Source organism: Schistocerca cancellata, chromosome 4 (assembly GCF_023864275.1).
Source record: "Schistocerca cancellata isolate TAMUIC-IGC-003103 chromosome 4, iqSchCanc2.1, whole genome shotgun sequence".
Taxonomy (NCBI): Eukaryota; Metazoa; Arthropoda; class Insecta; order Orthoptera; family Acrididae; genus Schistocerca; species Schistocerca cancellata.
The window spans coordinates 31,199,322-31,212,339 of NC_064629.1; positions in this window are offsets into that span (position 1 = coordinate 31,199,322).

The following is a 13,018-nucleotide window of genomic DNA, read 5'->3' on the forward strand; positions in this document are numbered from 1 at the left end:
CTGGGAAAGATCCCCTTACGAATTTCCGGCATAGTATGGATGACAGAAAAACTGACGGACCTTTGAAAAATTCAGTTTAATTTAAAACCTCTAACAATGAACAATATTTACACACTTCCGTTACTCAAGGAACATATCGAGAAAACTAGGCAGAATCCAATGGAGAGTCAATGCTAATGCTTCTCTCATACATTCAGGGAAATCCTTACAGTCCCTGGTCAGGCCATATTATTCAGATCTATGACAAGCTTCCATAGCGACGAGCTGTGGAATATATGACATATTAAGGGAAACGACGCTGCACAGATCACCAACAATAAACTTGTGTCCTACAACACGCTATGACCGCCATCGTCGAACGGGATGCAACCGCATTGTCTCTTAGTGATATCCTATGGTGTAATCTTCTAGGGTAATGTAGTTAAGATTTAAATAGTTTTCATTCTATAGAAGCTTGTAGCGAAACTATTATGTAAAACGAAAGAAAACGCCATGTGGACTATAGTGCCGGACGAGAAAACAATTTGTGACATTGACATTGGCACGGTAGCGTGTCCTAACAAGCCTATATTTACTTGTGGAGGAGGTCGGGTGCATACTAAAATGTATGCCAGACGACTTCGCCCATTTACATTAATATTTAGGTGTAGGGTTTCCTCCGTTATATCAGAAGCTTATAATCATCAGTTCAGAATTGGGATATGTAGATGTTTCCAACATTTTGCCTTCTCTTACGGCAGTGGCGTGAAACACTGAAAGAAAAGCCGATGAAAGATGGGTGCGTATGATTCCCAGCATTATCGAGGCCATAGGTGTGAATTCGTAAGGATGTACAGCGGGTCTATGGACCGATCAATATATGCCGGAAAATGTGTTTCAGATCTGCTTCTGCGCATTTTATTTATCAAGATTAGGCACTGAAAAATATTACATTGTTGATAACTCTCTTCTCAGAGAAGAACAAAATCTGCGGAATTTATTTATAACTACACTGAGGAAGCATTACTTAAACTGTTAGCAGTAAATCCTCAGCACTTTAATAAGATTTCATTTGTCACTGGGGCCATAATATATGCAAGGCACTGCATCCTTTCAGCATTATGCATTCATTACACACGTTTCGAACACATTTCTAAAACACATTTTCGATTATGATTATCTTAGAAATGATGTTTCAGTGATTTATTCCACGACTTACGCTGCCAAAGATAGTGTCCGTTTCATGAAGAAAATGTGACGTGAATTCGACACAGACAAAACTGAATCAAGAAACAGAGAGTATACAGAACAAATTGTTTAGAATGCAACTGTCTGTCGTTGAGCAGTGCGATAAAATCATGGCAATGTTTACGGAGACAGGCATCTCTGAAAAACTTACTGCTTACGACAACAACACTGCAAAACAACTCCTGAGATTTTTAGAGCCATTCAAAGATGGAATAGGAGTTCTGGAAGGCGAGAAGTTTCAACAGTTCAGTTTGTTTTGTTGTGTATGCGCCAACTGAAAAGTCATTGCAATACAGGGTCCGCACTTAATCACTGTCGACACAGTTTTCTTGTTTAATACACGCTGCGTGTCAGCAAATGAAAACTGCTCTTAATTGCAAAATGCCAGTTTCAGTGGCAGCTGGGCTTTGCCAGTACAGAACAACAGTCGTATTATCGTCTGTTAACTGTAGATACTACGAGCGCTGTAAAGGCTCTCTCTTCGTCTCACAGAGGAGGAAGTCGAAATTTGGTCATTGCACATTTTCGTTGTCGCCATTCCGATAATTGAAAATTTCTGCATCTGATAGGGATGAGACGTTAAATACTGTGCGTCCAATATGTGATGAAATATCGGTTCCTGGTAAGGCAGAACAAAATTATAACGTCTCACTAATATCTTATTATATTTTTATGATATCTGCAATTATTTATTCAGGGCTGTTGAGCGAATGTTAGACGCATTCAGCAGCCAAATAAAAAAGTGAAGTCTCTGTTTTCGGTGTGAGTAGATTGTGGACGATACCATGTTGACTACTGTTTAACCCGAACGGATAGTGGAGAAGACGATGATGGGCTTGAGAGATGAAAGCGCAACAGTAGTCTCTTTCCCAAGCCATCTGATTTAGCGAGAAGAACGTTTTTTATTCCGGCCTTAAATGTGACTAGCAAAAGAAATGTAGAGCGGCATGGAACAGTATCACGGACGGACGAAGCAGAGTAGATCCGAAACGAGGCGATTTATTTCAGGGAATACTGTAATTTGGAGATAATTTTGTTCCTGGAAATTTCTAATTTCTTAGGAGGTATGTTTACGTATGTACATTTGAATGAATAAAGTAAATGGTGTTATAAAAACAGCAATATGATATTCAATTACCATCATTACAAAACCTGGTAGTTACATCGGTTTCCGAATTTTCGTTATTGCATAATGCAAGCTATTTTCTTTAATGGATCACTGTAATGTCTCGATTATACACTACCGCCCAAAAGTATTTATCTAGAGCGTAACTAAATTGATGTGAGTGTAGTTCCATGAGCCGGTAGGAAGATGTCAGGAGCGACAGCAGCCTGCAGACACACGGAGCAATCCCCTCCTCACGGCGCCTCGTCCGACCACATCCTGCCCGCTTCCGTCATTCGTGGACTCGAGCGAGTATCAGCAAGCAAGACGCCCTATTTGCAGACCTCTAGTACTCTGTGGCTTTTGCTTCTCTTTCTGGAGATTTTTGTTTCTTTATTTGCATGTAAGTATCAAACCCTACGTTTAATTTTATCCATATTTCCCTACAATAAAAACTATAGGTTTTTATAGTGTTTAATTCACTAGTCTTTCGTAATATTATTTAAACGAATAGCTTCCTTTTGTGTAATGTTTTCAAAGCTTTTTATGCTATCTGTTGATGACCACGAATGTCATCTTGTATATTTCTAATGTAACTGTCCCCAGGCTCGCTGGTGGGGTCTCCTCACCACAACTACTTTTGTGTAATTCCTTCTGTGTTTATATATTTGTTCATTTTCCAGCGTAGGCTTTGAAACATATTCCGCCCGATCACCAAAGTTAAGCAAGGTTGGGCCCGGATAGTACTTGGTTGTGTGCGTGTTCTGGGAAAACCGGGTGCCGTTGAGTTTCAGGACACGGAAGTCCCCGAAGTGGCGTCAAATTGAAAGACTTGCGCTGGACCGTCGTGCACATGACAATTATTTTTAATTTTTATATGGTGTTTGTTTTCCTTGTAGAGCCTCCTCAGTTTCTGTTGACCATATTTGTAATCTACGCCTTCGGTGATATTTCTTTTCACTTCCTAACGCCTCATTTGCAGCATCTTAATTGCTTTTTCAATATCTGTCCATCCTTCTTCAGTGGTGTCCCGAGTGCGAGTGCGTTCTGAAAAAGTAATGCTTCCGAATATTTTATGTGAAAATTCTTAAAGATTTTTTAAGTAAGACAAACTTTATTAACACTCTACATCTTTATTCTCGGTGTCTACATATTTATTTCTCAACATAGTCACTCTGGCGACGAACAAATTTCTCCCAATGAGACGCAAGTTTGTTGATATCGTCACTGTAGAATGTCTTGTTGTCGGAACCACAACTTTTCTTCTGTTTGCACGGCTTCATCACTATGAAAGTGAAGTCCTCGAAGGTGTTCTTTAAGCTTTGAATACAGATGAAAGGCCCAGTCAGGACTGTACGGAGGTCGATCTATGACAGCAAACCCGAGGCGTCGGATTGTTGCAGATGTTGCAGCGCTCGTGCGTGGTCTGGCAGTGTTACGCTGAAGGAGTGCTCCATGTGTGGACGAACCCTTCTAATTAACGGTTTCAGTTTTGCGACGGTTTCTCACGACCCGACGTAGATAAGTTACACTCCACCACGTTACATGCTACAACTCGGAGCCCTCCAGCGGCAGAGGGTTGCAACTTACATCGGCGAAGCAGAAAAGTCAACGGACACACGACATGTAATACCTCAACCGATACTGGGAACATAATAAAAAATTCGGAGGAATTACTTTCCTGCAGGCCCTCGTAGCTAATAAGTTCTAACTTCTTGTTTAAACTATTCTGATATAGGTCCTTAATACTTCCAACCTTGAGTAAATATACTTTATAGACCTCTTCTTGCTTCTGGAGAGTACCAGGTTTCTTCTACCTCCATTTAGCAGAAGTGTCAACTTGACATATTATAACTGATCGGTCACGACATCATAATTTCTGTATGCTCTTGTATTTTTTACTTGACTGCACATTCTTCTATTCACTATTCCATAATCTGTCATTCAACTGTATTCTCTACCGGTCCAAGTATATATGTAAATATCTTTTCCTTTCTAGAAAAAGGTGTTCTTTATTTTCAAACCATTAAAAGTGGAAAAATCTCCAAATAATTGCCCATTCTGGTTACAAGTTGTTTCTCCGTAGACTCCACCAATATTAGGTATTCCTGTTCTTGCATTTAGGTCACCAAACAAATCAACTGTGTATTTTTGCTGCCCCTAATGACCCTTACCGATTCACTATTCACGCCGTCCATATCATAAAACAAGAACCGATTCAGCGCTAGGCAATAATAACATGTTGACAGCTATATCGCATTGGGTCACCATTATGCTATCATGTACAGAAGTCACTGTATTGTACGAGTGCTTACCCTAATTGTGTGGCACAGGAAACAGATATTATTAACTGTGGGGAAAGACCCTCAAAGAACGACTGCAGTGTGGGAAAAAGTCTGATTAACTGATAAGATTCAGTAAACAGTACGAGTGCGTCGACAAGTGGCTCCCTCTCACCAATGGAGATATAGGGATTGGACAAAAATATGGAAACACCGCGAGAAATGCAAGCTTTAACATAAATTTAACTGATAGCCAAGCCTGCAAAGTGCCTTCTTGTATTTGGCCGCGAACGTCAACCGCGAACGTGCCATGTCCTCAATATGTTGCAAGTGTCAGTCGTAGTGAGAACAGTGTTCTGCGTAGCTGTGAGTGAAACAAAGTCACGGGATAGAGATATGCATATGTCCAGATGGTGGTACGTACATAAGGCAATACGTTGGCGGAGCTGTCATTTATCCCCAGGTGATTCATGTGAAAGGGTTTTCAACGTGATTTTGGCCGAACGACGGAAACGAACAGACTTTGAACGCGGAGTGGTAAATGGAGCTAGACGCATGGGACTTTCCATTTCGGAAATTGTTAGGAGATTCAGTAAACCAAAATCCAGAGCCTGAAGAGTGTGCCGAGAATATTAAATTTCAGGCATTACCTCTCACCACAGTCAACACAGTGGCCGACTACTTCCACGTAACAACCGAGAACAGCGGCATTTGCGTAGAACTGTCAGTGCTAACAGACAAGCAACACTGCGTGAAATAACCGCAGAAATCAATGTGGACGACGAACGTATCCATTAGGACAGCGAGGCGAAATTTGGCGTTAATGGTGAAATGTCCCCTTAGAAAAATTATACATGACTGTGCTTAAACCAACACACAATATTTTTACCGCAACGCAATCTGACTTTCAAAAATCCCTACAAAAGAATGGCCGTGACTAACATTAACCTATACCTTTTACAAATCACTTACCTCACCAAAAATCTTCGTTACTCGAACTACTGCAATAAAGCGAGCGCCACTACTGCCAGCTAAATAAAAGATTCAAACTACTGAAGGCACTAACTACTAATAGGCATAGTTAGCAAATGAAAGATTTTGATAGAAAACAAACAATGTATTTACCTCAATAGTGTTCAAAAGTCATAATGTATATAGCAGTTCATGACATCCAGTATTACAAATTTCAAAACTCCGCCATCTCTCTCCCCACATCCACCACTGTTGGCGGCTCACCTCCAACTGCGCAACGCTACGCGCTGTTAACATCCAGCTGCCCAACACTACAATGGCAGACAACAATGCAAACTAGCCACAGACTGCACACAGCACAGCCAGTGATTTTCATACAGAGCGCTACGTGGCGTTACCAATAAGAAAACCTAAATAGCCTACTTACATAGCCCCCATGCTCCCCACAAAAAATTTTACAAATTGTTTTGGGCACTGGTCAATACAGATTTGAAAAATTTTTTCATATTTACAATAACAAAGAAATCAAATGCACACACTTATTGATACAATGTTGGTCAAAAGCTAAAATTTTCTCACAGTCCATAAAGACAGTTCTGATCATTCATCACAGTAAAACTGCCGTTTGTTTTCTCAAAGTCTGACCAGTAAAATACAATGCACACGGAAGTAGTGGATTTCCATGCAGTCTTGAAGAAGTAGTGTTGTCCTTCCAACGGAAAGACAGTGCTGACTCTTGACATGCTGACAGGTAATGGGCCACAACAGAGCAAACCCATCGCAGAGTCAGTCGAAGTTTTGAAGAATATTGGTAGGTAGGTCATCACAGAACAGACCACTGTAGTCTTGTTAGAGATTACGGTAGTGGTGGGCCACCAGAGGTGCAGACCCACTGCAGTCCTTGTAGAGATAATGGTATTGGTGGGCCATCAAAGATGCAGACCCACTGCAGTCCTTGTAGAGACGGCCAGCAGCCATCTGTTGCGACTGTGCAGGTGCACAATCACCATCGAAGAGTCTTGCGGACAATATAGCAATGCTGTTAACCAGTCCCTTGCTGAATTATTAACATACGTGCAAACACTAACAGTCCCTACTTCTCACATATTGTCCATATACTATGACCAACAGAAACGTGTGCACTGAAATGAATGCTTACTAGTTACTTAATTTGCTGAACTGGTGTCCATTACAATTTTATAACATGAGAATACAATTACAAAGATACAGAAAACATCATTAAAACATAATAATACAGATAACATTTATAGTAATACAGGCTTTACAAAAGAATAGAAATAAACATATGCATCAGTGTTACAGGAATTATGACATAAGTAAATATATAAAATAATGAGAATAGTTTTCGAAACATTAATTTCCCATATGAGCATTGAAACAAAACAGAATAAATGATGTCTAAACATCTTTACAAAGTAAATAACATAGTATTTGAAAAATTCTACAACATAAATCTAATTAGCTAAACACTTAAAGACAGGAAAAAGACAAATACACAAGGGTACATAAACACATAGCGGAATAATACAAAAGGAAAGACAGGGTTCGTTTTCAGTGTGACATTTGATACTGCAGTCCAACCCAAAACTTCGTTCTGTATATCTTTCCTCTTATTTCAATATTTGTTTCCACCACAAAAATCCTTTCCAAGCATGCTTTCTGTATTCTGTTTGCATCCTCTTTCAAAATTCTTTTTTGGCCAAACCATTTTCTTATAGCTTCTCAATGCATTTCTTCCAATTCGTCACAACTCGTTCTCACATATAGCCTACCCCATCTTAAGCTAACTTAAATCTACTGAGCTCAGATGCTAAACTAGGGGACGAGGCAATGCAGCAGCACAAAACAAGTAATACAAACAGCAATGACAAGAAAATGGAAATTGGCAAAGCAAGAAGCAGTAAATGTAATAACTTATATCTAAACATGACAAACCCACAAGCAGAAAAAATAGTACACTAATGATAACAATACAGATAAGGGAAATGTGTAATCACATCTTAATGTCTATGTATTTAAAGTGGTGCACCACAAAAACTAATTCTACAAAAAATTACCAGGTACTTGAAAAGAAAATTATATATGCAGTTACTGTTATTAGTCCCTTCTTATTGTTCTTTCCGTTCCAAGAGCTCCTTTTTCGAAGAATGTGGATCATAAAATAATTATTTAATAGATCTGTTGACGGAAAGTGTTCACATTAGCAAATGCATTTAAGTTTATTTTATAAAACCAATGCTGCAACACAGCTGGAAAACAGATATCAAATGAAATGAGCAATTACGCAAACCAAAGCATAAAAACATCATTCAATAGCTATGTGGCATTTCGTAAGTCAGTAGCTCTCAGCTCTCGTAGAAAGACACTTGTCATAATCAGGTTTGCAGATGTAAGAATATTTCACATCAATTCATAAGCATTTCAGTAAGTAGCACAAAGTATGATATGTTTCCAAGTAATGAGCGTGTCGTATTTGCGATGTTTTCTACAATGGAATGTCAATAGCGAGGTTAATGGTCTCTTTTTTTTCACCTGTACCTCTGAAAGGCACACACTAATGGCTTTTTCCAGGCGTCTGTTGCCCACAACGCATTACATGAAGGTGGTCACTTAACTTTCTTACCGAAATATTTACGACACCAGTTTGCACTACAGTGACTGTATCATAAAAAAAATTTCACAGGTCGAGAATTTGCGATTCAAATCTGTAGAAACAAAATCCTATAAATATAACAGTGTCCAAAAAATTTTCGTAGGCATTGTGATACATCTACGCATATACATACATTTCATAACTCTTAAAGTACGATTCTCGGTTTCCAACATCCCTTTTCACAAATCAGAGTCCCTAAGCACTACTCATTATGCCTTACCTTATTAGACATATACATATTCGTCGACATTCTTCAATATTTCATCATTATAAATATGTAGCATAATCAAATTCCTCATATAGCATCAGCTTATTGATCGTAAACATATTTCAGCAGCATAATACACATCGTCGTCGTAAAAATAACATCATATCACCTCAGTCAAATCTCAATAATTTCAAAACCAAAAAAAAATTCCCTGCACATTTCAATAGTGTCATCTACCTCAAATGTACTTTAAAATCATGATCCCATACCAAATACATCATTCAAAGCTCTCATAGTATCACAATGGTTCCGAAAAAATATGAACAGTTCACAAAGTACAGACAAAATACAATTTATTAAGTGTGAAGTTATCCAACGGTGTAATTGCATAAACATGTGTCACTGATGTAGTAAAAAAACTGTTTGTCTCTCTCAGTTAAATGATCAGATAGCTGTGTAATTCTGTGTTAGAGAAATATGGTACCGATGTGTAAAGTTATTTAAGCAAATACCATATTAGCTAGGGCTCCTTGTGCTTGCCAGACACATGGTACACAAAGTAAGCGTGTACCCCCTTCAGGACTAATGTAATTATACCCTCAGGTGTTACAGATTACAGCAATGGAATGAAATGTATCATGGAAAACTTTCTTTGTAATTCAAAAATCTTGAAAACTAAATGGTTTAAGTACAAAATTAATCACTCACATGCGTCTCCTATAGCGCTAAATGTGCGTCTTGCTGTAAGATAATTCTGTGGAACTGTCGTAGTTATCGTCCTCTGTAAGCAAAGTTCTGCTGAAGTCAATGTACTTACCTCATCATAAACGAAAGTGAAATGCTTTGTGCGTAGATATCTTTGTTATTACCGTTATTGCCATGATGAAGAAAGTACTGTGCTGTAACGTAGTGTTGTGCTACTGAAAAGGCAGTCTCATTGTAGCTATACCACAAAAGTTACTACTAAAACATGTTTTACTTTCCAGAATAATGCATAAAAACTGTGCAGATATAAAACAGATACACCGCAAAAGCAACAATGTATATTGTGTCACACATTAGTAGCGTCGTGATAGAATCATGTAGCTGTCAAAGAAACCAAATAGTAAGTTATCTTTAATCTCACAGAAAGTACTTTAAATACAGAATGTATTTTCAAGTAAACCAAAATATTGCATTAAAATCTCATTAGCAGTACTGGTAAATGTTCTAAGTATGTGAGCCTTATAGTCGTTACGTAATCGTGCAGCTAACAAACAAGAATGTACACACACAATAACACTGTGTCGTCTGTTCACAATACAATTTCTGTTTAAATAAGTTCTCTTGGTTCTTGACTGGATACTTAACTTCCAACATTGCTGCATGTTAACAGATTCTCAGTGTGACAAATTGTACTAGTAGCGTGAAGTGAAAAATTGTATGGCAAAGACTAAGTTAAATAGCAGATTATCTCACAATAAACGGTTTTACATGTGAAATGTGGTGCAGTCTTTGACTCTTCCTAGTGCTCAGAGTTAACGTCAAAGCTATTATCATGTTGTATACATCGATAAGGAATGCTAAAATTTTTCTCAAGGTTAGCGTCTATGTTATTTTTCTCTGAGCAAGCCGGCGCACGTGGCTGCCTGCGGTGCGAGTCATTGTCTGTTTCTTTGTTGGCATGCGTCGTTACTGGGATTAGGAGACCTAACTTCTACAAATTCGCCTTGCCGAGAGGGCCCAGCCCTGTTAGAATCCCACCACTTCTGATGAAATTCACGTCTGTCGTTATGATTATATCGTCTGTCGTCATGTCGGTAGTTCCTGTAGTTTCTTTCTTGTCGGTTAAGTGGTGGAGAATTTCTCCCTGAATTATCACTGCATGGTGGACCGTTGCGTCTGAAGTTATTCTGTCTCCCGTGATAATAATAGTTCTGGTGGCCAAATTGTCTGTTTCTATGATTGTCTCTGTTATATTCATTACTACGGAAATGCGATCTTTCTCTGTAATTATTACTACTCTGCCAATGGTTGTCATACGGGTGGTGTCTGTTTTGGTCACGATTTGTGTTGTGAGAATAGCCTTGTCGTGTCCAGTTATTATTTCCTTCATCGCGGAATTGCGACGGATGTGACCTGTAATTGTTGTGTTCCTGTTTTCGCGTTCCGCTATTGTCAGTGTCAATTTCTAATTCTTGTAAGAGTCCCTGAAAAGCTTCAATGTCGTCTTTGCAACGTCCTGCCAAAATAATATGTCGTAAATGTTCAGGTAATTTGATTAAGCAAATGCGGATGAGTTCTGAGGGGCTGTATGGGTTTGACAGGTACTGATTCTTGTGCAACATGTCTTCAAAATATTTCACAAGACTGGAGAATTCAGATTGTTCGAAATGTTTCATCATTATGATGCTATGTTTTACTCGGCCTTCTGTAGCTTGAGACCAATATGCTGAGAGGAAGGCATGATAAAATTCTCCTTCACTGTGACAATCGTGAATGACCGATCGCATTCTTACAGCTGGTTCATTCTCCAAGTAGCCACACATAAATTCTAACCTGTGCTCCAATGACCAGTTGAGAGGAAAACAATGAGAGAATTGATGAAGCCATGCTTGAGGATGAATGTCGTTGTCAGAATTCTTAAATTTTTTGAATTTACTTGTAGTAATGAACAGCTTATAGTCAAAATCATCGTGTCGGCGAGTCGCACATCGCTCATTGTTACTTCGTTTCGGCGGTTCCATCTCAAAATCCAATGCGCCTTGCCAATTTCTTTCATAATTTCCGAAGTGTCCTGTGTTATTATTTTGTGGCTTTTCCGTATTTCTAAGTCCCTCTTCCCGTGTTGGAGCGCGAGTGTCCTCTGAAATATGTAATTTTTGTATTGCTTGTGCCAACTGATCTTGTACTTACCGGATTTCTCTTTTGTGTTGTGTATTGATTTGATTCTGATTTTGTTTGAATTTCTTAATTTGTTCATGCTCTTCTGTGTCAGTGATGGCTACAGGTCTTGTGTCATTCAGATCATCATCTACCTTTGCAGATAAGTTAGTGAACTGATCCGAAAGTTCGGCTACTTTCTCCGATAGTGAAATTATTTCCTCTGCGTGTTTTTCTGAACCAAGTTTCAGAGCGTCCATTTGTGTTGAAATCGTATCTACTGTGTCCTTTAAGTTTTCCTGAGTTTTTGCAAGTTGCGTAACCGAATCGGTAGATGCAACTGAGTCAATTTTAGCTTGCAAGGTGTTGTGATTTTCATGAACAATAGTTCGCAGTTCTTTTACGGCTGCTTCGTGATTCTGTAATGCGTTTTCATGACACGAAAAAATAGGTTGGAAATGCTCACAAATTTGTGTTTTTACGTCATTACAGACTTTTTGACATTTCGATTCAATGTTATGTAACTCAGTAGTTAAATCTTCACGTGTTTGTTCAAGTGTGGTGTCTAACTTCCGAAGATTTTGTTCCATTGTGTCTAACTGTTGCTGTGTTCGTCTCTGGTGTTGTTCCATTGTGTCTAACTTTTGAAGCTTTTGCTGTGTTTGTCTCTGATTTTGTTCCACTGTGTCTAACTTCCGAAGATTTTGTTCCATTGTGTCTAACTTTTTAAGCTTTTGCTGTGTTTGTCCCATTTGTTGTATTAATTGTAATAACAATGCACTGGTGTCTGAAACATGTTCCTCAGTGCTTTTCGGCAGTGAATTTGCACCGGCAACATTCACATTTTGACAAGCAGAAAATGTGTCTTGACTTATTTGAGAAAACGGTGAGGACCCAAAACCTGAATCTACAGTATTTGCGAGATTGTGTCCTGTCATTTCGGATTCCTGAGGCGAGCTATTGCCGACCGATCGATCGATAATGCTTCCCTGTTCACTAATTCCACACCATTATTTGCAGCCCGCTCCATTTCCCTATGCACAATTACCAAATTACTACTTTGAACATTAGTTAATTCATTACTCGGCGGCGCTAACACACTGCTTTCGTCTTCACTGTCATTTCTCAGTTTACTTTGGAGCCTAGTATTACGTTTTTCACACGCCATTATTGTCACAATATTTCACACGACAATACAGAAAAGCACAATTTGAAGAGCAAAAATAATGGAACATATTAACATAGCACTGAAAATAATATCTCGTTAATTGCAAGTGCAGATGCGAAATACTTGGTGCAAATCTACATGGATGCCTCAACTGTTTTACTGTACAACAAAGAAAAACTACAAGTACAAAGGAAATTCTCTCTACAATTACGCGCTAGCAATAAACAAAGGCTGCACTAATTGCACAAACTACAAGGAAAAAATCAGAAGATTCCAGTGAGGTATCCTCGGCTAAGGGTCGACATATGAAACGTCCCCTTAGAAAAATTATACTAGACTGTGCTTAAACTAACACACAATATTTTTAGCGCAACGCAGTCTGACTTTTAAAAATTCCTACAAAAGAATGGCCCTGACTAACATTAACCTATACCTTTCACAAATCACTTACCTCACCAAAAATCTTCGTTACTCGAACTACTGCAATACAGCGAGCGCCACTACTGCCAGCTAAATAAAA